Consider the following 23,499-nt stretch of genomic DNA (forward strand, 5'->3'; position numbering starts at 1 on the left):
CTCTAAGCCTGTGAGTCTGTTTCTGTTTTGTAAATAAGCTTACATGTATCATGTTTTTTAGATTTTACATATAGTAATATCATATATTTGTTTTTCTTCTGTCTGACTTATTTCACTTATTAGGATAATCTCTAGGTCCATCCATGTTGCTACAAATGACACTATTTCATTCTTTTTATTAGCTAAGTAATATTGCATTTTATATATGTATCACATCTTCTTTATCCATTCATGTGATCACTGCACAAATAAATGAAATAGAAATGAACAAAGCAATAGAAAAGTTCAATGAAACTAAAAGCTGGTCTTTGAAATGATAAACGAAACTGATAAACATTTAGCCAGACTCATCAAGGAAGAAAGGGAGAGGGCTCAAGTCAATAAAATTAGAAGTGAAAAGAATTTACAGTGGACAGTAAAGAAATACAAGGAATTGTAAGAGACTACTATAAGCAACTATATGCCAATAAAATGGACAACCTGGAAAGAAATGTAGAAATTCTTAAAAAGGTGTAACTCCCAAGATGGAACCAGGAAGAAATAGAAAATATGAACATATCAATCACAAGTACTGAAATTGAAATTGTGATTTAAAAACTCCCAAAAAACAAAAGACCTGATGGCTTCATGGGCAAATTCTGTCAAATATTTAGAGAAAAATTAACATTTATTCTTCTGAAATTATTCCCCCCAAATTTTAGAAGGAACATTCCCAAACTCATTCTATGAGGCCATCATCACCTTGATACCAAAACCAAAGACACTACAAAAATGGAAAATTACAGGCCAATATCATTGATGAAAATATACACAAAATCTCAACAAAATGATAGCAATCCAAATCCAGCAATACATTAATACAATCTTTTGAGAAGCCTCAGCATAAAGCAGATAAATGCAGATTTATTGGTAAAGTGAATTTAGGAGGCATCTCTAGCCATGATGTGGATAAAGCTTCAGGAAATCCAGCTATCTCAGGAAGATGCTGAAAACAATTATTATACCTTTTTCTGCTCTCCTAAATATGGACGTTTTGAAACTAGAGAGTACATTATTGGTGAGTTAACAGGTTGTCTCTTCATAAAATATTCAATCTTCCTGAAAAAGGAAAACTGTAAATCCAGAGGAATACATTTTTTTTTAATTCACATAATTATGCAGGCAATACTGTAATCAAGTGCACAGGTGCTATTAGTATTGATTTTGGCTATATTAAAATCTATTCATCATTGGTGATAAATATAATGTGAAAACTTTCTACACAGACAGCTGATAGAGCTCATGATTTCATTTTGCCTACAGACATTTGTACCCAACACCTTTAATCATATTATCATTTCTTTTTCAAATGAAAATATTGACAAACTCTCTTTTAATACTCTTGGAAACATCTTAATCTATATTTGTTTTAGACTATTTTGTTACTTTTTCTGTTTTTTTTCAAATTGATATATCCTTTATATAAGTGAAATGCACACCTTTTAATTGTATTAGTTTTGAGAGTTGCATAACCCCCATCTCATCAATCTAGAAAGTGTATTGTGACTCTTTTATTGTCAACCTCTGACCCCTACAAAGTGGCAACTACTTTTCTAATTTCTATTACCAAATCTTCATTTTGCCTGCTCTAGAAATTCATATAAATTAAATCATATAGTTTGTATAGTAAATAGTATGTATATAGAGCATGTTTTTGAGATTTAGCTATATTGTTCTATGTTCCTTTCTATTGTGCAGTAAACATATTACAATTGGCTGATCCCTTGACTCATTTATGGACATTTGGTTTCCATGAGTAAAACTGAAATGAACATTTGTGTACAGATCATTTATAAACATATATTTTCATTTATCTTTAATATGTGGGAGTATTGTCATAGAGTGGATTATATTTAACTTTACAGAATCAGGCTTAAGTATTCTCTAAACTGATTGTATTAAAGTTCCAGTTGATCTCCATCCTCAACACTTGTTCTCAGATTTAAAATAGTTTATGATTTTGACATGAATTTTATTTACTACTATTAAAATCAGACAGAAACAGAGATCATAACTGAAAATTATCTGAGCAGACAGACCAGTTAGTCACTGAAGCAAAACTTAATTTAATAATAGCTTATTTTGCAGGATAAGTGAAGTTAACGTCACCTGAGTCACTACTTGCTTTTGCCTTTGAAAATCATAAGTAAATCTTAAATAGCAACCAAAACTGATACGAGATAACCAGTACTCAATTCCCTTTTATTTAAGAAAATTTTATCGTAATCAATCAGTGTAAACAATCAGCCCTCACTGCCTCCACACTATATGATCTGCTTTATAGAAATACACCTCTGAGCCTATCCCACCCTTTAGTTGAGTGCTCCTGTTTTGCAAATTGTCTTTCTGCATATGCACAATCAACTTTTACTAATTACTGCTCAAGTGGATCATTGGTTTTATTTTTGTTTTTTTATTAACTTTTGACACTATTAATGATTTTGAAGAGTTTATGCATCTTATCTTGTGTCATGGGTCATATATATATATATATATGTATACATAAACATTGTTTTTGTACCTAGTAAAATCTATTAGATGTATAACTTTGAATCAGTTTCCAGACTACCTTTTTCATATCATTTGCCTATATTTTAATTCTTGTATAAACATCAACCTGTCTCGATTAGCATAGCTTTATAGTAAGGCTTTAATTTGGATAAAGTTCTTTTTACAATATCGCTTTGGCTATTTAGATATGTTGAAATTCCACATGAATTTTAGAATCAGTTAAAAATGTGTACTGGATATTGATTGGCACTAAATTGAAATTATAGATTAATTTGATCATAATGGCTATCTTAATATTGAGCTTCCCAATCCATAATCATGTTATAGCTTTCCTTTCATTTATGTATTCTTAGATTATTGACTGTAAGCATGTCTTCTTTTCTAAAAGAAGCATTTAAAGGTATAGATTTACTCTTAAGCACTATTTTGGCTAAATTCTTCAAATGCCGATGGATTTTTAAATTATCATTCCTATGAATAATGCACACATATGTTCACACACAAATATAATTTTCTTTGTAGTTTTTATTTGATTCTTGGGCTATTTAGAATTGAGTGACTTACTTTCTAAATATTTAGAGGTTTTCTAGCTATGCCGATGTTATTTAATTCTACTTTAATCTTACTATATTTAGAGAGCATATTCAGTAAAGTTTCAGACTTAAAGTATTTTGAAATTGTTTTTTGGCTTAAAATAAGATTTATATGACTATTACATGTACATTGCATTATTTAGAGATGTAGTGTTCTATTAATTTTTATTAGGTCACTTTAGATAAGAGCATCATTCAAATCTGCATTTTTACAAATTTGTTGGCTATTTGTCTATCACCTACTAAAAGCTATGTTAAAATTCACAACTATGAATGTGGATTTGTCTATTTATCTTTGTATTTCTGAAACTGTTTCTTCCGTATATCTTAAATTTCAATTATAGTTGCTATATATTTAAGCCTGCTCAATTTTATTTATCAATATTTTCTTTCATCATCATCATTATAAAATATCTTGTTACCAGTGGTAATACTCTTTTTCTTGCCTACATTATTTAACATTGTTATAGTCCCACGAGGGCTTCCCTCATAGCTCAGTGGGTAAAGAATCCTCCTGCAATGCAGGAGACCTGGGTTCAATCCCTGGGTTGGGAAGATCCCCAGGAGAAGGGAAAGGCTACCCACTCCAGTGTTCTGGCCTGGAGAATTCCATGGACTGTATAGTTTATGGGCTCACAAAGAGTCGGACATGACTGAGTGACTTTCACTTCACTTCATAGTTCCGCTAGCCTGCTTATGCTTAGTGTTTGAATCTTTTACTATCCTTTGACTTTCCATAATTTATCTAACATCTATTTTTCCCTAACTCGAAAATATCAACTTTAAATGTTAAGTGTTTAATCCATTTACATTTATAGGATTGATGGGGGCAGGGTATGTTTGATTTAGAATCATTTTGCCACACTGTTCTTTCTCTTTTTCTGCCTTCCTTCTGTGTTCGGTGTCATTTCAGTCTTTTTTTTTTTTTTTTAATTCCTAGTCTCTCTGTTCTATGGGCTTATTATCCAGAACTCTTTTGGTTGTCATTAATTTTTCATTGCTTTCCTAGAGATTATAGTATGCATTTTAGAATTATCACAGACTACTTAAAATTGTGTCTAGTATAATTGAAACCAGGCCTTTAATTTGGTTGCCTGCTATGAGGCTGAAGGAAGCTGCCATGCTAAACACTGAAATTCATTGAATGTTACTAGCCTTTCTTCATCAGGTATTCTGGATGCTGCAAGTGTTCCAGTAGACTGCAAAGTTCCAAAATAGTTGATTCCATAATTCTTGCCAGCCCAATAGTTGTTTTGATGGAGGGACTTATTCTTAGAGCTTCATACTCTGCCATCTTCCATGACATTTCTGGAATAATAGGTTTTTGACTGTAGGACAAAGTAATGTTTACTTTTGCCCCCACGTTTTCCAGTGAAAGCCTAGGCAAGCTTATCCCAAATTGCCTACTCAGAGATGTCTCCTTGAATAAAAGTGATTCTTAAATATATACTTTTCAAATGTATTAAAGTAATTTTCACAGGGTTACCTCACTGGAAGCAGTATTATACATTACAGAAAATTGAAGTTTGCAAAGTTTGGGGAATTGCCCCAAGAATGTAATAAGTAAGATAACCTACATGTTTCACATCTTGTTTATCCTTTCTTTATGGTACCACACAAAGTTAGCTAGTTTAGGTGTGGAGTTTGAACTCAAAGGTCTAGAAAAAGTGCAGGAAGATCACAAGGAAAGCTTAATCTGCATTTGATTCATTTGAGGAAAATGAGGAAGAGTTGAAAAAGGACTGTGAAAGATTGGTATATTCTTTAAAATGTGATATATAATATTTTAATATGAGAATTTCACTTTGACATTTTTAATGTGATAGTATTTAATGTAACAGAATAAAAGAATATAAAACTACTCCTAAAATTTAACTCAGAAAATTATTCCTTTCATAAATACTACAACCACATTCTTTTTTTCCTAAAGGCCTCTCTATGCAATATTAATACATATTCTTTTTATGCAAACTCATTTTGACAGCAATGGTGCAAGCATATGATTCATTTCCATTTAGATTCCTTACTTATTAAAAATAATTTAAGAAAAGAGTTCAGCTAGCATAATTTATTAGGCAGTACAAAGACATTTGTATGATGCTTATAGTTCAAACTTGATTTAACATTTTAAAATAATTTATAAAGGAAAAGGAAAAAATACATTCATGCTGACACATGTCTTGAAATTCAAAATATATGCTAGATATGAATAGATATCATACACTTTTCTCTATAATGATTTGCTCTGCAATTGGAGGGAGTACATTTTAAGAAATTTTCATTTGAATAAGAGTGAAATATTCTGAGCATTAAAATGTACTAAATTGATTTCAGTTAAAAGATGTTAATGCTATTTTAGCCCTCTATCCCTTCCATATCCATTGTCCAAGAATTGAAGTGAATTTAGTCCATTATCATGACTTTTATTTCTAAGTGGAAGTATATATGTGAAATTGATATGAGCTAACAGGAATTGCTAGGCCAAAGCATCTCATAACACAACACTGAAATCCATAGCAAGTGGGAAGAATAACATTGGCATTGAGATAGCAAAGTTGTATATAAAATGAATTATTTGGTGTTTCATACTGTACATAGCAGATTGGTCTCAGTTACTTTGAAAATTTAAAGAAAAATTATTTAGAATATTATCTGCATTTATTTTGGATTAATCTGAATAACGCTGACCTTGGAAAAAGAGAAAATGAATTTTATTCGTTCATTATCTTTGCAATCTTTATTGAGATCCTTTGTGAAGCTTGTATTCTGTGCTGAAATTTCAAAACCAGGATCTCACAGTCTAGTGAGAGAGCCAGACAGAGTAACAGATACTTAAAAGAATGGTGTGATTGGGGCTATAAGAGAGGAAAACTCAGAATGAGTGGGAATATGGAAAGTTACTTAATGGACATAAAGGTAAGAGTCTCGCCTGGGTCTAAAAGGAAGTATTTTTGCTGAAAAATTCCTCATTCGTTTCATTTGATAACTCTCTTCATCTTTTACAGAACTCTGATGTTTTTGCTTTAAAAGAATTAAACTTAAATGACATTGTCACAAAGTAACCTCATCTGCTTCCCTGGCATTAGTAATCAGATGTTCATTTAGAGTAGGTATGACTCAAACTTAAATTGGAATAAATAACATAACATGAATTTCTGTCTCATGTAAAATTTCAGATAGGTAGGGAGCCTCTGCATGAATGTGTACTCAGTTGTGTCCAACTCTTTGCAACTTCATAGATTGTAGCCTGCCAGGCTCCTCTGTCCATGGGACATCTCAGGCAAGAATACTGCAGAGGGTTGCCATTTCTCTTGCATTGGTAGGAGGATTCTTTACCTCTGCACCACCCAGTAGGCCAGGCTATCTATAATAGTTCTGTCCCATAGCTATTCTTTTTTTTTCAATGCATGGCCTTAATTGCTGAGGTCACTTAATGGTCAGAGGTGACTGCTTCAACCACAACTACTCTATCTACATTTCAAAGAGAAGAAAACACAAGAAGAAGGGGTAGTTTGCATATCTCATTCTATTTACATTAAATTTACTGAATCATACAGCTACAACTGGTTCTTCTCAGGTGGCTCAGTGGTAAAGAACCCACCTGCCAATATGTGAGATGTAGTTTCAACCCCTGGGTGAGGAAGATCCCGTGGAGAAGGAAACTGACAATCCATTCTAGCATTCTTGCCTGGGAATCCCATGGACAGAAGATCCTGAGGGTTAACAATCCATGGGGTCACAAAGAACCAGACATGACTGAGCAACTGAACAACAAGAATAGCTACAACTGTTAATAGCTACTTTAGAAGCTTGGGATATGTAATCATTTTAAGTTATCATTTTTATAGAAAAGTTGACAAATAGTAGAAATCAAAGTGTCAGTTAATGTTAGACATTGGTACAGCAAGGATGAATGTTTTGCTAAGCCACTAAATAGAAAAACAACATATAAATACAAAAGTAATACATGTAAATCTATGGCTGATTCATATCAATGTATGACAAAACCCACTGAAATGTTGTGAAGTAATTAGCCTCCAACTAATAAAAAAAAAAAAAAAGAAAAGTAATATGGGGGAAATAAAATTAAAATTATCTTTCAAAAACAAGACAAGGGAAAAAACATCAAGACATTTAAAAAATAGTAGGAAAATAATTATTTTATAATATGTCTCCAGCATTTTTTTAAATCAAAAACAAGCTGTGGTATGTTTTTGATGAGACAGTATAAAGTGGAAAGAGTATAAGGTGAACTCAGCAACCTGAGGATGAGTACAACTTCCTGCTGAAGGGCAAGACCAATTTTGTCTCTTGCTGACTGTGTGACCCTGGGAAACTCTCTTCAAACAGCTAATTTTCAATCATATTTATAAAATGTAGAAAATAAAATATAGGACTGGAACTCTGGTTGACTTGTGTGTAAGTTTTAAGTGGGCACTTCCAAGTACATTTTGTAGATAACTAACATTTTTTTAATACATATTTTTTAAATCAAAATTATTTCAAAATATGAATGATGAACAAAATTTCAAACTTTTACATAAACTGAAGGTCTGACCCTGTCCTTACACGTCATCTCCATTACCCCAACTTCATCCCTGTCCTGACAAAATGTCTACCTCACAAAGTTACAGTAATACTCAAAAAGTACATAAAAACCAGTTAAGAGCTCAATAAAACAAGATTATATCAATTGTCTGATTTCAATTTGAATTTTACATTACTTTCTTAAGAGAAGTACTCACATTTGGCTCTAAGTGTTTAATTTACTTCAGAAGCGGAAACATCACAATACAAAACTAACAATAAAATCTGTGATGCTAAGTAGGATTTCTACTGCATAAAATAGAACTGAAATTTTACATGAAAATACAAGCGCTCAGCTATGATCTTGTTACAGACTGATTCAGCATTCCACTGTCGTTTACTTTTTGGCATAGATGCTCTAACAGGTTAATGGTACTTTTTCACTTTTATTATTTATTAAGAATAACAAATTCACCTTTGAATGCTATTACAGAACTTGGTGAAAGGTGCGGTACAAATGGAGAGAAGAAAGGGGCTTTTCATCATTAAATAAAATATTGCTTTGGCTTCTTTTAGTCATAATTTGATACAGTTTTCAAATTAAAACTAACAACTTGCATAGAAAAGAATAGCTTGGAAATTGGCACTGGGAAAGAACTTCTCTTTCATGTGCCAAACATAGGAAGGGTTTTAGAACTTCTTTAGAAGCAAAATTAATTTTTACAGAAAATTTTAGACAAGACCTATGAGGTCTGAAATTGTCATATTAGCACATGTGCTTTCACAAGTAGATACAGAAATACTAATAATTCCATTTTGGCAAAACTTTAATTCAAAAACAAGTTATTGTTTAATCAAAGACAGATAATTTTATAAATATCTACACAATGCCATATTAGTAACTCTTATATAGGAAAATTAAATATTTTAATTAAAAATTAAATATTATTTAAGGAGGCTGGTTGAAAAATCACTACCTGTGTTAAAGTCTCTACTTTGCAGCTTAATCACTATGTAATGTTGGGTAATCTGCATAAACTCTGTATGCTCACTTTTTTCCACCTGTACAATGTAAATAAAAATATAACTGACCTACTAAATGTATAGCACTTACTAATGTGTGTGTCACAAAGTGTGATATAAATGTGGACTTTAATATTTACTAACCATTACCTCATTCATATACCCAGCAAACTTTTTTGAGACTATAACATATGCCAGGCACATGGTCCTTCTTATTCTACAGTATTGTCTTCTTTTCTGTTAGTTTGCTCACTAACTTTTGTTCACTCATATGTCAGAATGTTGCGTAACTTGGAATATTTATTTTGCTCTCAACAATAGAGAATTAGCACTCCTGTTAGAATATCACCAGTTTTATGAGGGATATACTAAACTATGTTTGGCCTCTGCACACTCATAATTTTATTTGAGTGAACTATGTATTTATAACTTGTGTTTATAATTTTGTCTCTTTTCTACTATTGCTTAAGGATAGTGGATGTATCGTCTCCCTCTTTTTATGCAGGATCCCGAGAGTACTGCATTGAGAACAGAGATCCACAGAAACTGTCATTTGAAATGATGGATCAATAAGCTTGAACGGCATTAACTAGAACAATTGGTGGCTGCAATCTGTTCTCTTAAATGGAGGAATGATGAGAGATCTATTACAAATTGTTTAGATTATCTTGTAAGTATAACTGTCATATGCAGAAGAGGGGAATTATAGTAATGAAGATTTCAAAGTTCATCATGGATCATGATAAGGACTCTTTAATATCCAACATTAAGAAAGAACCCTTATGCAAGAATTAAAGTTCTATTGGGGAGGTTAACAGTTTAAGTGACAGAATATTATGCTCTATTTTAATAAGATATTAAAATTTGCATTTTATATTTCTTCAGCTATAAATTTTGATTGCTTCCATCGAACTTCTTGTAATACAGCAAAACTATTTTATTTTGTTTAAGCTAGGGTATTGCTACTATGTTGGAAAAAATCAGAATTGGTGGTCTATTGCATGTGTGGCTTATAAATGGAACTTGTTCCTATTTCTTTCTTTCTCTGGACATTAGCCACTGTTTTTCTTTTGCACTGGCTAAAGTACATGGGTATATTTTGTAGCAAAAATAAAAATAATACTTTCCCTTCCCTTCTTTCATTGTCTCTTTAATTTTCAGTTCCCTTACAGATAGGTCATATGACAGCTCTATCACTCAAACACTTCATCTGAGACAATATTTTTTCTCATATCAGTACCACTTGCCTGTGGCCATGGTGATCTGAGACAGATTTATTATTTATTTCTGACAGATTATTTGTGACACCTATTATATTTACATATGATACTAGGGCTAGTTCTTTCACTGCTACTTTATCTTCTCCCTTCACCCAACTCCATGCTTTTATTTTTATAAAAAAACAAAATGCATGATGAAGCCTGTTTTCTGATAAACATTGGGTGATATTTGAAAGATGTTTTGTGTTGAAACAGGTGGTAACAAATTAACTAAATGAGGAGTGTATTTGTGAAAGAGAGATTGAGACACTGCAAAACATAGAATTGTGGTTGTAGCTTTTACTCTGGACAGAAGGGGTACATTGTGTGGCCCGTATTCCAGATGCTTTTTTACACCATTTCACATGCCCTGCAGCTGCTACTTCTGTTGTGATTGCTGCATCACCTCCTGTCATTGCCCACTTGAAAGTGAAGAAAAGGATCTAACAAAATGAACAAAACAGCACTCTCTGTGATTCATTTTGTTTTTGTTCTTTGGTTGAAATACCACAAATCACAGAGCCTTCCCCTCTCCCCAGAACTGTGTCTTTCCAGATCTCTAATTATGTGAGATTATAATTTAGTCCAGAAGCTTTAAAATGCATTGTATATTATGAAAAGCAAGTACAGTTCATATTCAATTTGACTTCTTCATCAATTTTTAAATATCAAAGTGATTAGGTCAGATTTAGGACCAATTCCCTGAGAAAGTTTATGATTAAAAGGCTCAGTTAGTCCCTGGCCATGAGATTATCAAGCAGTCAACACACCTTTAGAATTTTATGAAGAAGGAGGAAAGAGGTCACTGCTCTCTGCTTTCTATATTGCCAAACTGATGTGTACATGGAGTTTGGGTAATATAATACATATTCATGCTGACAGCTAATTTTCAGGCTAATGCAATTCAAAACAGAAAAGATAATGAACCCTAAAAAAACAGAGTTTGTAAATGGAAATGCTGACAGACTCTTAACTCTAATAGCTGTGCTATTGGGCACCACAAAAATAACAAAGCTAATTTTAATGAAGATTTGAAAGTAGATGAGGCATTTATCTTTGGTAATTATGGTGCTTCTGTAGTACTAATATCTAAATGGAATTTAAACCATTTAAATGACCCAAGGGAAGGGACAGTTGTAGGAATAATTCTCAGTGTGATTCCATAAAGGTAACATGTATATTTCAAGAACATTTTTCCCATATGGAATCAGCCACATCCCAATTATAAATATACTATTCCTTTGTAACTTTGATTTGAGGATATGTTTCCAAAACAAGTCTGGTTGAAATTTTCTTAAATGATGCTTTTTAAAATTAATTTATTTAAACCATTGTTGATAAGGAAGAAGTTGTGTTACAAGCATTGCTATCTACCTATTTAAGCTTTTGGTATCTTACTAAATCTAGATCCAGCAACTTGATTGACATGCCTTTAAGACCTGCCCTCTAACTCTTTGGGCTTATTTTATTCATATATACAACAAATATATGTTAAGAACAGTTCATATGCTAAAAAAATATATTTAAACCTCTGGACATGCCTTTAGCCTGTCCTCTAACTCTTAGTTTTATTCCTATATACTACCAATACTGGTTAAGAATAGTTCACATGCTAAAAAAATATATTTAAAACCTCTGGGAATTCAAATCCAGATAGTTTTCCTCCTGTATGGACTTTCAACCTAATCACAGAGACAGAGTCCTACATAAAATCCTATTGTAAGTAAAGGCTCAGTTCAATTCAGTCCCTCAGGCATGTTGGACTCTGCGATCCCATGGACTGCATCACGTCAGGCCTCCCTGTCCATCATCAACTCCCAGAGTTTACTCAAACTCATGTCCTTGGAGTCGGTGATGCCATCCAACCATCTCATCCTCTGTCCTCCCCTTCTCTTTCCACCTTCAATCTTTCCCAGCATCGGGGTCTTTTCCAAAAAGTCAGTTCTTCCCATTAGGTGGCCAAAGTATTGGAGTTTCAGTTTCAGCATCAGTCCTTCCAACGAATATTCAGGACTGATTTCCTTTAGGATTGACTGGTTGACATGGTTCACATCATTTGGTGGCAAGAAGTAGAAATGGTAATTGAACTTTATCATCTATCTTTTTCGATAAAAATGTTTATTTTAGAATTGTTTCAGATTTATAGAAAAATTGTGAAAATACAAATAGAGCTCCTAAATATCCTGTCCCCAATTTCTCTTATGATCAGAAATTTATATCACTATGGTACATTTGTGACAATAGTAAAATAATATTTATGCCATATTATTAACTAAAATCTATGTTCCCATTTCCTTAGTATTTAGCTAATGTGCTTTTTCTGTTCTAGCATACCATTAATGATGCAATACTATATTTAGTTGTTATGTGTCCTTAGGCATTTCTTGACTATGGCAGTTTCTTGGATTTTCCTTATTTTTGATGAACTTGGCAGTTGAAGACTACTGCTTAGATATTTTGTAGATTATCTTTCAATTGAAATTTGCCTAATGATTTTCATAATTAGATTGGGTTTATGGGTTTGGAGGAGGAGCATCAAAGTGGTCAAATTCTATATTCATCATATTATATCAAGGGTACATAATACAGAGATGGCTTACTGTTGATGTTGACCTTAATTACCTTGTTCAGATAGTGTTTGGCAGGTATCTCCACTGTAAATTTTCTCTTTTCCTCTGTTAGATACTTAATTCTTTGAAACAAAGTCACTATGCACAGGATACACACAGGGAATGGGGAGTGAGATTCTACCTGCTTAAGAATAGAGTACCAAAACAAATTATTTGGAATTTGTCTCCATAGGAAAATAATTCTTCTACTCCATCTATTTATTGAATCACTTATTTATGTCAGTATGGATTCAGGGATATTTATTGTATACTTTAAGTTATAATCCAACACTACTTTATTTTGCTTCTCAAATTGTTACAAGTTTGGCCATTAGGAGCAATTCCAGCTGGCTCTGGTATCCTTTTGAAATCCTTACTTTGTCTATTTTCTTCCCCAGTCATTGAAATAATCATTTTTTTTCAAGGAGGTATAGCTTTAGAAGCCAACATCTGGGTGCTGGGTGTGCTTCTTGCCATCATCTTATTTTTCATATAGTTCAATTTCCATAAAATTGCATTTTGTGTAGCATATGAACAGAGAGAAATATTGTATTATTATTGAGTTCCTCTAAAGGGTGAGTTCATTATTCTGGCTTTTGAAATTTATTACTGTTGCATGCTACCTTTGCCTGCTATTCCTGATGTAATTTTACACAATTATTTCAGCTTATGTTTTGTGTCTCTATTTTACACATGAAGAGAAAAAGTTCTTCTTGATCTTAAATAATAATATTTATGAGATTACATATTTATGTATAATAAAAATAGCTAATGGTTGAACATTAATTCAAACACAAGGTACCTTTTCATAACACTAAAGTACTATGATAAGCTACCTCTTGCTTGTCACTGAATTCATGACACTATGGCAGCACCCACTTTTAGTTTAAGAAATAAGTCTGGTTATAATCGGCCTTAGTTTCTGGTCTTAGTCAAAATGTGAATCCTTAGTCACAAGGCCAGTAAAAGCACTTCAGAGGAATGAGTTTATATTCCTACAAGACAATCAATGTGAAGAGTCTAAACTCTTCAATTTTTTGATAACATTGAAAGATGAAGCTTGTTCAGTAAGAAAGCTTGGTGTGACAATGCATTTCATATTTCCTTAAGTAGGTATTAAATCCTACTATGTGCTAGCAATGCAATAAGTAATAATGATAATTACTTTAGCATTTTTCTATGTCTAAGGGATTTATATTTAGAAAGGAAAGAAATATATTTAAGCAAAAAAAAAAAGTAAAGACACACAATTAAATGTATGTGGAATTGAGTGAGATGGGCTTCTTAGACTTTAATGTGTTTAAGAATCACTATGGAATTTCATTAAAATATCTATTCTGATTCAGTAAATCGGAATCTATAAAAGCATCACTCAACTATACTGAGAAGCAACAGTGTGGATAACAGTAAGGCACAATGAGTGTGTGTGCTAGGTCCCTTCCGTCGTGTCTGACTCTTTGCTACTCTATGGATTGTAGTCCACCAGGCTTCTCTGTCCATGGGATTCTCCAGACAAGAATACTAGAGTGGATTGCTGTGCCCTCCTCCAGAAAGTAAGGTACAAAAAAATAATGGTCAATTTTTGAGGAGAGGAGTCTGAAAGGAAATATGTGGTAAAATATAAATTAGAGTTAAAATGAGTACCTGGATCAAAAAAAGAGGACCAGAATTTTTGAAATAAAACATTTAAAGGTAAAATATTAATTCCAAAACAGTTCCACCTTTTGTTTGGTGATATGAGATTTAGTTAGAGGAAGTATATTTTTATTATATAATCTGTCATATTTTATATATTTTTAGCTATGTTTTTTTTTCTTATTTTATGGCCAGATTTTTTTTTAAGAAAACACTAACATTTCTTAAAATTCAAGTCAAGTCTTTTTTCTGAATGCCTTTACAAAAAGGTGAAGGTGTGTGTGTGCGTGTGCATGCGCGCACATGTGTGTGTGTGAGAGTGAGATGGACTGTACAAATCTCAAAATGTATCTTTTCTGAGATAGGTTATGCCTCAATGCTTCAAGTTTATTTGATTGCATATAGATGAGTAGAGTAGAGAAGGAAATGGCAACCCACTCCAGTATTCTTGCCTAGAGAATCTTGTGGACAGAGGAGCCTGGTGGGCTGCTGTCCATAAGGTCACATAAAGTCAGACATAACTGAAGTGACTTAGCATGCATGCATGCATTGGAGAAGGAAATGGCAACCCACTTCAGTGTTCTTGCCTGGAGAATCCCAGGGATGGAGGAGCTTGGTGGGCTGCCGTCTATGGGGTCGCACAGAGTCGGACACGACTGAAGTGACTTAGCAGCAGCAGCTGCAGCCGCAGCAGATGAGTAGAAATTTGAAAGATCAAATTACTTTTTGATGACAGATACACTATCTTTCTACAGCATGATAATATGTACTCTTAATTATATTTTTAATTTCCTGAATTCTAGAAATAGTTTCCCGATGTATTTCCACAGTCCATTAATTAAAAATGTACAAGAATTGGGCAAGAGTGTGTTTTTTTTTTTTAAGGAGAGAAATATTCTATTTTCTTGGCAGCCCGATTCGATTAACCTTTTATCTTTTAACTGTTCTTTGATGTGTGTTCTATAAAACAAGTCGGATATTCTTTTTGAGATAAATTATTCAGTCAAAACAGTTCTGTTACCATATAATGTAATAAAACAGCAGGCTATTGATTTGGCATTGCAAATGAACTAGTTTTATTTCTTTTTTCATATTGTAATTTATCATATTCTACTTGTATCTATGCATGGATCTTGCAAGCCAATACCATTTTACTCACTTGAGCTAGAGTTCAGTTGAAATATATTAACTCAGAAAATTGAAAAGAAATATATCAGATAGGTTTAAATACATGTGGTCATTAGAGTTTCATAACATACAAATGAAGTATCTCTAGGAGAGACTCCAGGCTTCCAGCTGTGATAGAAGATGAACAAGATACCTATAAACATATAATAATAGCCCTAAGTTAATTAAATGAAAACTCATGTAGCACTGTGCTGCATGAGTATCTTCTTCAAAGCTAAAAGAATGGGGAGCTGAATAAAGATTCCTTCATTGTTCAATCAGCTATACATAACTATTGATACTTAAAAGGAGATTGACACTGATTTTCACTGCATGCAAATCTTTGTAGAATCCACCCGGATAAAAATCACCTGATTTTTTAAAAGTCCTCAAAAGAAAATAACCCTGCAAAAAATTATATAATAATGAAGACTTCCAATACAAATTCATGACCACTATTCACATTTATTAGAATCACACAAAAGAATGTCATTTGTAACTTACTGAAGTTCACATAATACTTAAAGTTTGAGATCCCTGTCTCTAGAATCAAAAATCAACCCCACTAAGATTATCATACAAGGTATTTAATTTCTTCAATTCATAGTTTCTTCCTCATTAAGTTAGAATGAATGCCTACTTCAAAGGGCTGTTTTAAGAGAAGATTGTATGGAATAGTGTATACTCTGAGTTCTTGGCACAATAACTGGAATGTTGAGTTTTATTATTATCATTATTGCTTTAATCCCATTGCTAGATTCCTTAGTTCAATTTTTGGGAGTAAATATTTTCTGTTGATATGTCCATTCTGACCTAATGCTATTTCAGAAAAATGAAAATGATTGTGGCTTCCAGTATCTCTGAACATTTTATGTTTTCCAAGTTAACTGCTTCATAAAATCCCAGACTTTCCTCTTGTTTGTTTGTGAACCTTCCTGTGCTCCCCTCCTCGTAATTCCCATCATTGTCTCCATTATCACACAACCAAGGATTTATTTTTTTTTTTTGGTCACTCTATATTAGTTTGCATTTCTAAGAAGCATATACATGGAAACATACATAATATACTTTACTTTTCTGACTTTTTTCACACAACATAATTATTTTGAGGTTCCCCCATGATATAGCAGAGACATCACTTTGCTGACAAAGGTCTGTCTGGTCAAAGCTATGGCTTTTCCAGTAGTCTTGTACAGACCATAGTCTTGTTGGACCATAAAGAAGGCTGAGAACCAAAGAATTGATGCTTTTGAACTGTGGCACTGGAGAAGACTCCTGAGACTCCCTTAGACAGTAAGGAGATCAAACCAATCAATATTTAAGCAAATTAACCCTGAATATTCATTGGAAGGGCTGGTGCTGGAGCTGAAGCTCCAATATTTTGGCCACCTGATGCAAAGAGTTGACTCACTGGAAAAGACCCTGATGCTGGGAAAGATTGAAGGCAAGAGAAGAAGAGGGCAACAGAAGATGAAATGGTTGGATGGCATCACTGACTTGATGGACATGAGTTGGAGAAAATTCAGGGAGATAGTGAAGGACAGGGAAACCTAGGATGCTTCAGTTCATGGGGTCACAAAGAGTCGTACATGACTTAGAAACTGAACAAAAACACCAATGTGATATAGGTACATTTTATTGTTAAGTAGTATTTCAATGTGTAGATATATCACTGTTTATATGCCCATTTATGAATATTTGGATTGCTTTCAGTTTGAGGCTATTCTTAAAAAGCTACTATTCACGTTCAAATCTTTATACAGACATGTCTTTCATTTCTCTTGAGAAAATGCCCAAAAGTTAGACAGCTGGATCCTATTGTGTGCTAAGTGTGCTCAGTCACTTCAGTCATGTCCCACTCGGTGACCCCATTGACTGTAGTCTGCCAGGCTCCTCTGTCCATGGGATTCTCCTGGCATGAATACCGGAGTGGGTTACCATTTCTTTCTCTAGGGGATCTTCCTGACCCAGGGATCGAATCAGCATCTCTTATATCTCCTTCATTTGCAGGTGGGTTCTTTACCAGTAGTGCCACCTGGGAAGCCCAGATCCTATTATAGTCATGTATTTAAATTGTTAATAATCTCCCAAATTGTTTCCAGTGTCGTTATTAAGTTTATGAAATTCCCATAGATTTCAACTTTCCTGAGAGTTTGTATCAGAAATGGATGGTGAATTTTGTCAGTTCCAAAGATCAGAAAAGCTAACTTAAGAAGGCAAAGAGTAAAATCTCGGGAGTGAAGTCCTAGATGGCACTATGCAACAGACCTAAGACTTGCTGCTGATGCTGCTTCTAAGTCGCTTCAGTTGTGTCCAACTCTGTGCGACCCCATAGACGGCAGCCCACCAGGCTCCTCCGTCCCTGGGATTCTCCAGGCAAGAACACTGGAGTGGGTTGCCATGTCCTTCTCCGATGCATGAAAATGAAAAGTGAAAGTCAAGTCGCCCAGTCGTGTCTGACTCTCAGCAACCCCATGGACTGCAGCCTACTAGGCTCCTCCGTCCATGGGATTTTCCAGGCAAGAGTACTGGAGTGGAGTGCCATTGCCTTCTCCAACTTAAGACATAATCTAGTGTAAATCATTTAATATGGTGTAGAACGATGGAAGACCCTCCAAAAAAGTTATGTAAAATATTATCTTATATTGAGAAGTTACATATATATTGTTACACATACATTTATTTGTGTATATATCTCAAATAATCTAAAATAAGTCAGGGAAAATTCCACATAAATGAATGTATAAGAAAAAAATTTAATAACATTACTATCTCTGCAGTGAACAATGTTTGCATATTCATCATGATATAAGCATTACTTATATTAAATTTCCTAAATGGCCTACAGAAAATACACATCAAATTTAAATTTAAAATTATGACAAGAAATATTAATATATAATAGCTTTAGCCTTCAATGCAAAAAAAAAAAAAATGAATGTGTAGTCAACAGAATTTGGGAGAGGAAATTGAGTAGAACCAATGAAGAGAAAGCTCATTTTAAAAGTGGGAGTGGTAAGAGTTACTAACTATGGCTGTAAAAAATAAGAAAAAAAAAATCATGCTTCTGTAACCCTCAAGGTTATAAAGATAAACAATGTCATGAATAAATATTGAAAGATATTATTAGGGGTGATTATATATTACATATATAATACATATGATATAATTGTATTAGGGCTTCCCGTGTGGCTCAGATGATAAAACGTCTGTCGGCAATGCAGGAGACCCGGTTTTGATCCCTGGTTTGGGAAGATCCCCTGGAGAAGGAAATGGCAGCCCACTCCAGTATTCTTGCCTGGAAAATCCCATGGAAAGAGGAGCCTGGTGGGCTACAGTCCATGGGGTTGCAAAGAGTCGGATGCTACTGAGCGACTTCACTTCACTTCAATTGTATTATATATGCACCATATAATTTCATTACATCCCTTGTAAAACAGAACCCCATATAAGGACTAGTGCTAATTATTTGATATGTGCCATCTCATAGCAGCAGAGACAGTGAAAAATGGCAGTGAAATTCTAAGAATGGAAAGGAATTCAAGATGATGTATCAATTTTATGTGCAGTTTTCCACAATGATCCAAAGAAACAAGAGTCATTGTTTAGAAAATAAAATTGCTTGGCTCTGGAGGAAGAATTCTCAGGGCCTAGTGACACCCAAATCATAACTTGGAATAGTCTGTCCCAGAGATAAAGGAGAGGAAGCTTATCCTCCTTTGTCTCTCATATGTTTTCCCCCAGGAAGTTAACTTCTATTATCACACGTTTAGCAATCTATGTCCTGTGGCAGCTCCTCCACTAGCCAATCATATATTCCCTGCTGTGGCATTTTCTGGTATCTGATATGGTTGTCAGAGTTGGGACTTCATGTGGCAAAACTCCAGTGACCTACACAAAATAAGTTGGTGGTGGTGGCTGAGGAGTAAGTAGCTGATGATCTAGGAGACAGATTAAAACAGAGAATCTCCGTAGTCAACCTTTGAGATCTAGCAGAAATGGAGTGGGGAATGTGTTTACACTGTTTTCTGTGGTGAATCCCCTTCGACTCACTCAATTGGAAGGTGACGATTAAGGAAGTCCACTGACGTAGTCATGTGGCACCAGAGTGGTGGGCAGGGAGAGCCTTTTGGGACACAGAATTGGGCTGGAGAGGAGGAAAAAGGTGGACAGTGCAACTTATGGGCCAAATGGAAGATGTCGAGAGCCGTTCTCATTATTTGCTCAGCACTGCTGTTTGATTCTTACACTCTGTTCATTGTATAATAAAGGTGCCTGTAAGGGGTTACTTAACACTGACACCATCAAAACTTGTCACTATTCTTTCCTCCTCTAGTCTTTTTAGAACAGACAACATAAGACTGACTTTGTGTTATGTACAAAGTGCTTCTTTTCTCTCCTTCACTATCATAACCCAAATTTATTTTTTAACAAAGCATCAACAAGTATTAAGTAAACTTGTTTGATGAATACAAAATTATTTTAAGAAAAAACAATGAATGATAATGTAATATATTATCTTGAAGTAGAGAATTCTGCAATTAAAATAATGAAAATAATATTTTCCTATGGGTTAGGACAATTTTGATTGGAAGAAATCATAAAGGAATATATAAGGATCATTGTTTGGCTTGAAATGAGCCTCACAATTTGTAATTGTTTTCTATATACGTTTTAATGTAATAAATTTGATAATAAACTAAATAGTTAAATTTTAAATCCCATTGGTGTTAAAATATAACTTCAGTTAATGCAATTTATTAATATTGACAGCACTGATATCATGTAGATTTTGTGACTTAATAAACAGATGGCTTATATTCTGAACTAGTTGTATGAATTTGGGCAAGCAATTGATCTTTCTGAATCTTATCTTTGTAATGGGTAATATCTACCTTACAGAGCTGTAGAATGAATGTATTTTCTTCTTCTCTACTACAAGAATTAAAAATGCAAATTTGAATGGTAAGGACATCATTCAAATACAATATGGTAAGTGTGATATCATTCAATATAGAAAACAGCATGTGTGAAAAATAGAAAACAAAAAAGAAGGCAAGGATAATATATCTGAGTGTTCAGTCCTCCTAATATGGGATATTCATATTTGTACATAAGATGTTAAAATATACAAAAGTATGTGGAATATAAATAATTTAGGCAGTCAAATAATTTACTCATACTTTTGTCTGATACAAACATAAGTGTAATGTGACTTCTGACAAATCAATTTTTTTTTATTCAGTCTCATGCTGTTAAAATAGTTCTTAACTATATATGGTTTGTGCATATTTCATTACAATAATCTCATGGGAGCATTTTATGCATATTTCATTATAATCTCATGGAATCCTTTTTTTGGGCAAGAAAACAGTTACAAGAAAAACAAAGATACAAGATAGAACTATTGACCTACATCAGAAATTAATTATGAAAATATGTGAGGTATGGGCAAAGATTTCACATGAACTTGGCTTGATTTCTACAGTGAAATATACTAAAAAAAAAATATGTGACCTATATGATTTTAATAATATTTACTTGCTACTGAGGTCATGGTGTCTGTCTCCCTGTTGAGATTTAAATTTAGATCAAAATATAACATACATATTTCTTAGATATTATGTGGAAAAAGCTCAAACACTTTTAAATAAAAAAGGCAAGAGGATTCTTCATTTGTAGTTAGCAAGATTATTATCACTGATGTAAGAACAATCTTACTTTCCAATGTTAAGTGTTGAGTTGGGTCCTGGCACAGAAAAATCAAGAACTCTTAAAAAGTAGTATTTTTGTAACTAAAGAGAGGAAAAAGGAACCAGAACAAAATTGTGATGTGGCTGAGAGGTTTATTTTAAAACTAACATCACAATGTTTACTATGCTAAGACCTTGGACTGTATGGATCACAACAAATGGTGGAAAATTCTGAAAGAGATGGGATTACCAGACCACCTTACCTGGTATGGAGATCAAGAAGAAACACTTAGAACTGGACATAGAATAACTGACTGGTTCAAAAATTGGGAAAGGAGTACATCCAAGTTGTATATTGTCACCCTGCTTATTTAACTTATATGCAGAGTACATCATGTGAAATGCCGGGCTGGATGAAGCACAAGGTGGAATCAAGATTGCCAGGAAAAATATCAATAACCTCAGGTATGCAGATAACGACAATGTTATCGCAGAAAGCGAAGAGGAACTAAAGAGCCTCTTGATGAAAGTGAAAAAGGAGAGTGAAAAAGCTGGCTTAAAACTCAAAATTCAAAAAACGAAGATCATGGCATCTGGTACCATCACTTCGTGGCAAATAGATGGGGAAACAACGGAAACAGTGACAGACTTTTATTTTCTTGGGCTCCAAAATCACTGCAGATGGTGACTGCAGCCATGAAACTAAAAGACACTTGCTCTTTGGAAGAAAAGCTATGACAAAACTGGATAGCTGCAGGGAGCCGGCCTGAATGTACAGGCCCCTTACGGCCCTAAGAGAGAACAAAGGGTCTCTCTTTGTCCTGCCACCCCTTCTTGTTAAAGTATAGACTGGCATTTGTCTCCTTCAGGGAGAAAACACCCTGGTGACCTTTTTGCCTGTTTTTCTGGTGCTGATAAACTCATCATGTTCAAAACCTGTTTTCCATCTAGATAATGTTCTATTGATGAAGCCTGTTTTCTATCTAATGTTCTATTGATCTTAATCATGTTGGGCGCTAGGGTAATTAATGCTTTACTGATCTTCAGTGTGGGAATTTAAAACATTTGTAGCTCTGCACGTATGCAAACCCTCGATCTATTCTTAGTAACTCCTGTTAACGTATATATAGGCGTGGTATTCTTCAATAAAGTTGGCAGAGTCAGACGCAAGCGGACTCTGTCCCTATCAACCCCATCTTTCTCTTTGAGTCTTCTTTCTGAGTCTTATTTTTCCTAGTACTCTGGTAATTGCGTTCTTGACCAGTTCGTTTGCCGGCAGGCTCCGGCAGATAGCATACTAAAAAGCAGAAACATTACTTTGTGGACAAAGTTCTGAATAGTCAAAGTTATGGCTTTTCCAGTAGTCATGTATGGATGTGAGAGTTGGACCATAAAGAAAGCTGAGTACCAAAGAATTGATGCTTTTGAACTGTAGTGTTGGAGAAGACTCTTGCGAGTTCTTTGAATAGCAAGGAGGTCAAACCAGTCAATCCTAAAGGAAATCAGTCCTGATTATTCATTGGAAGGACTGATGCTGTAGCTGAAGCTCAAATACTTTGGCCACCTGATGTGAAGAACTGACTCCTTGAAAAGACCCTGATGCTGGGAAAAATTGAAGGCGGGAGGAGAAGGGATGCCAGAGGATGAGATGGTTGGATGACATCACTGACTCAGTGGACATGAGTTTGAGCAAGCTCTGGGAGTTGGTGGTGGACAGGGAAGCCTGGCATGCTGCAGTCCACGGGGTCTCAAAGAACTGGACATGACTGAGGTGAACATTACAATATTGTGAAGTAATTAGTCTCCAATTAAAATAAAGTAATAGCTTTTTAAAAAAGTAAAAATAAATTGCGGAGATAAAACATTTGAGTGACTGCAACATCAAAGCTCTAATAAAAAATACACTGCAAAAAATTAAAATAACAACTTTTAAAACAGGAAATATTTAATAAAGTCATTCTATTGTCAAGGCATTTAAGGAGTAGCTAAAGTCAGTGGTAATTTTTCTATTAAATTGTTTTGTTTGTTGTAGACAATGAAAAGGATAAACCATATCCTGAGAAAAAATATTAGCAATGCAGATATCTGACTTAGAACTTATACTCAGAATATATAAAGAACCCCTATAACTCCATTTAAAAACAATAAAAATGGGCAAAAGTTAAAGACACTTCACAAAATAATATATAAAGATGATCAATAAGCACATAAAAAAGTGGCAAACACCATTTAATCATCAGGAAAGTGCAAACTAAAATCACAATAATACCATGGTATGGTAGACCCACAATGATGGCTAAATATAAAGACTAATCATTGTTGCAAGGATGAAGAGTAATAGACTCTCCTAGATTGTTGGTAATAGTAAAATGATACACAGATTTTGCAAAACTGAGAATTTCTTATAAAGAGAAAAATCAATCAGCACTTCAATTCTTAGATA

The sequence above is a fragment of the Cervus elaphus genome, chromosome 20 (genome assembly GCF_910594005.1).
Source record: "Cervus elaphus chromosome 20, mCerEla1.1, whole genome shotgun sequence".
NCBI lineage: Eukaryota > Metazoa > Chordata > Mammalia > Artiodactyla > Cervidae > Cervus > Cervus elaphus.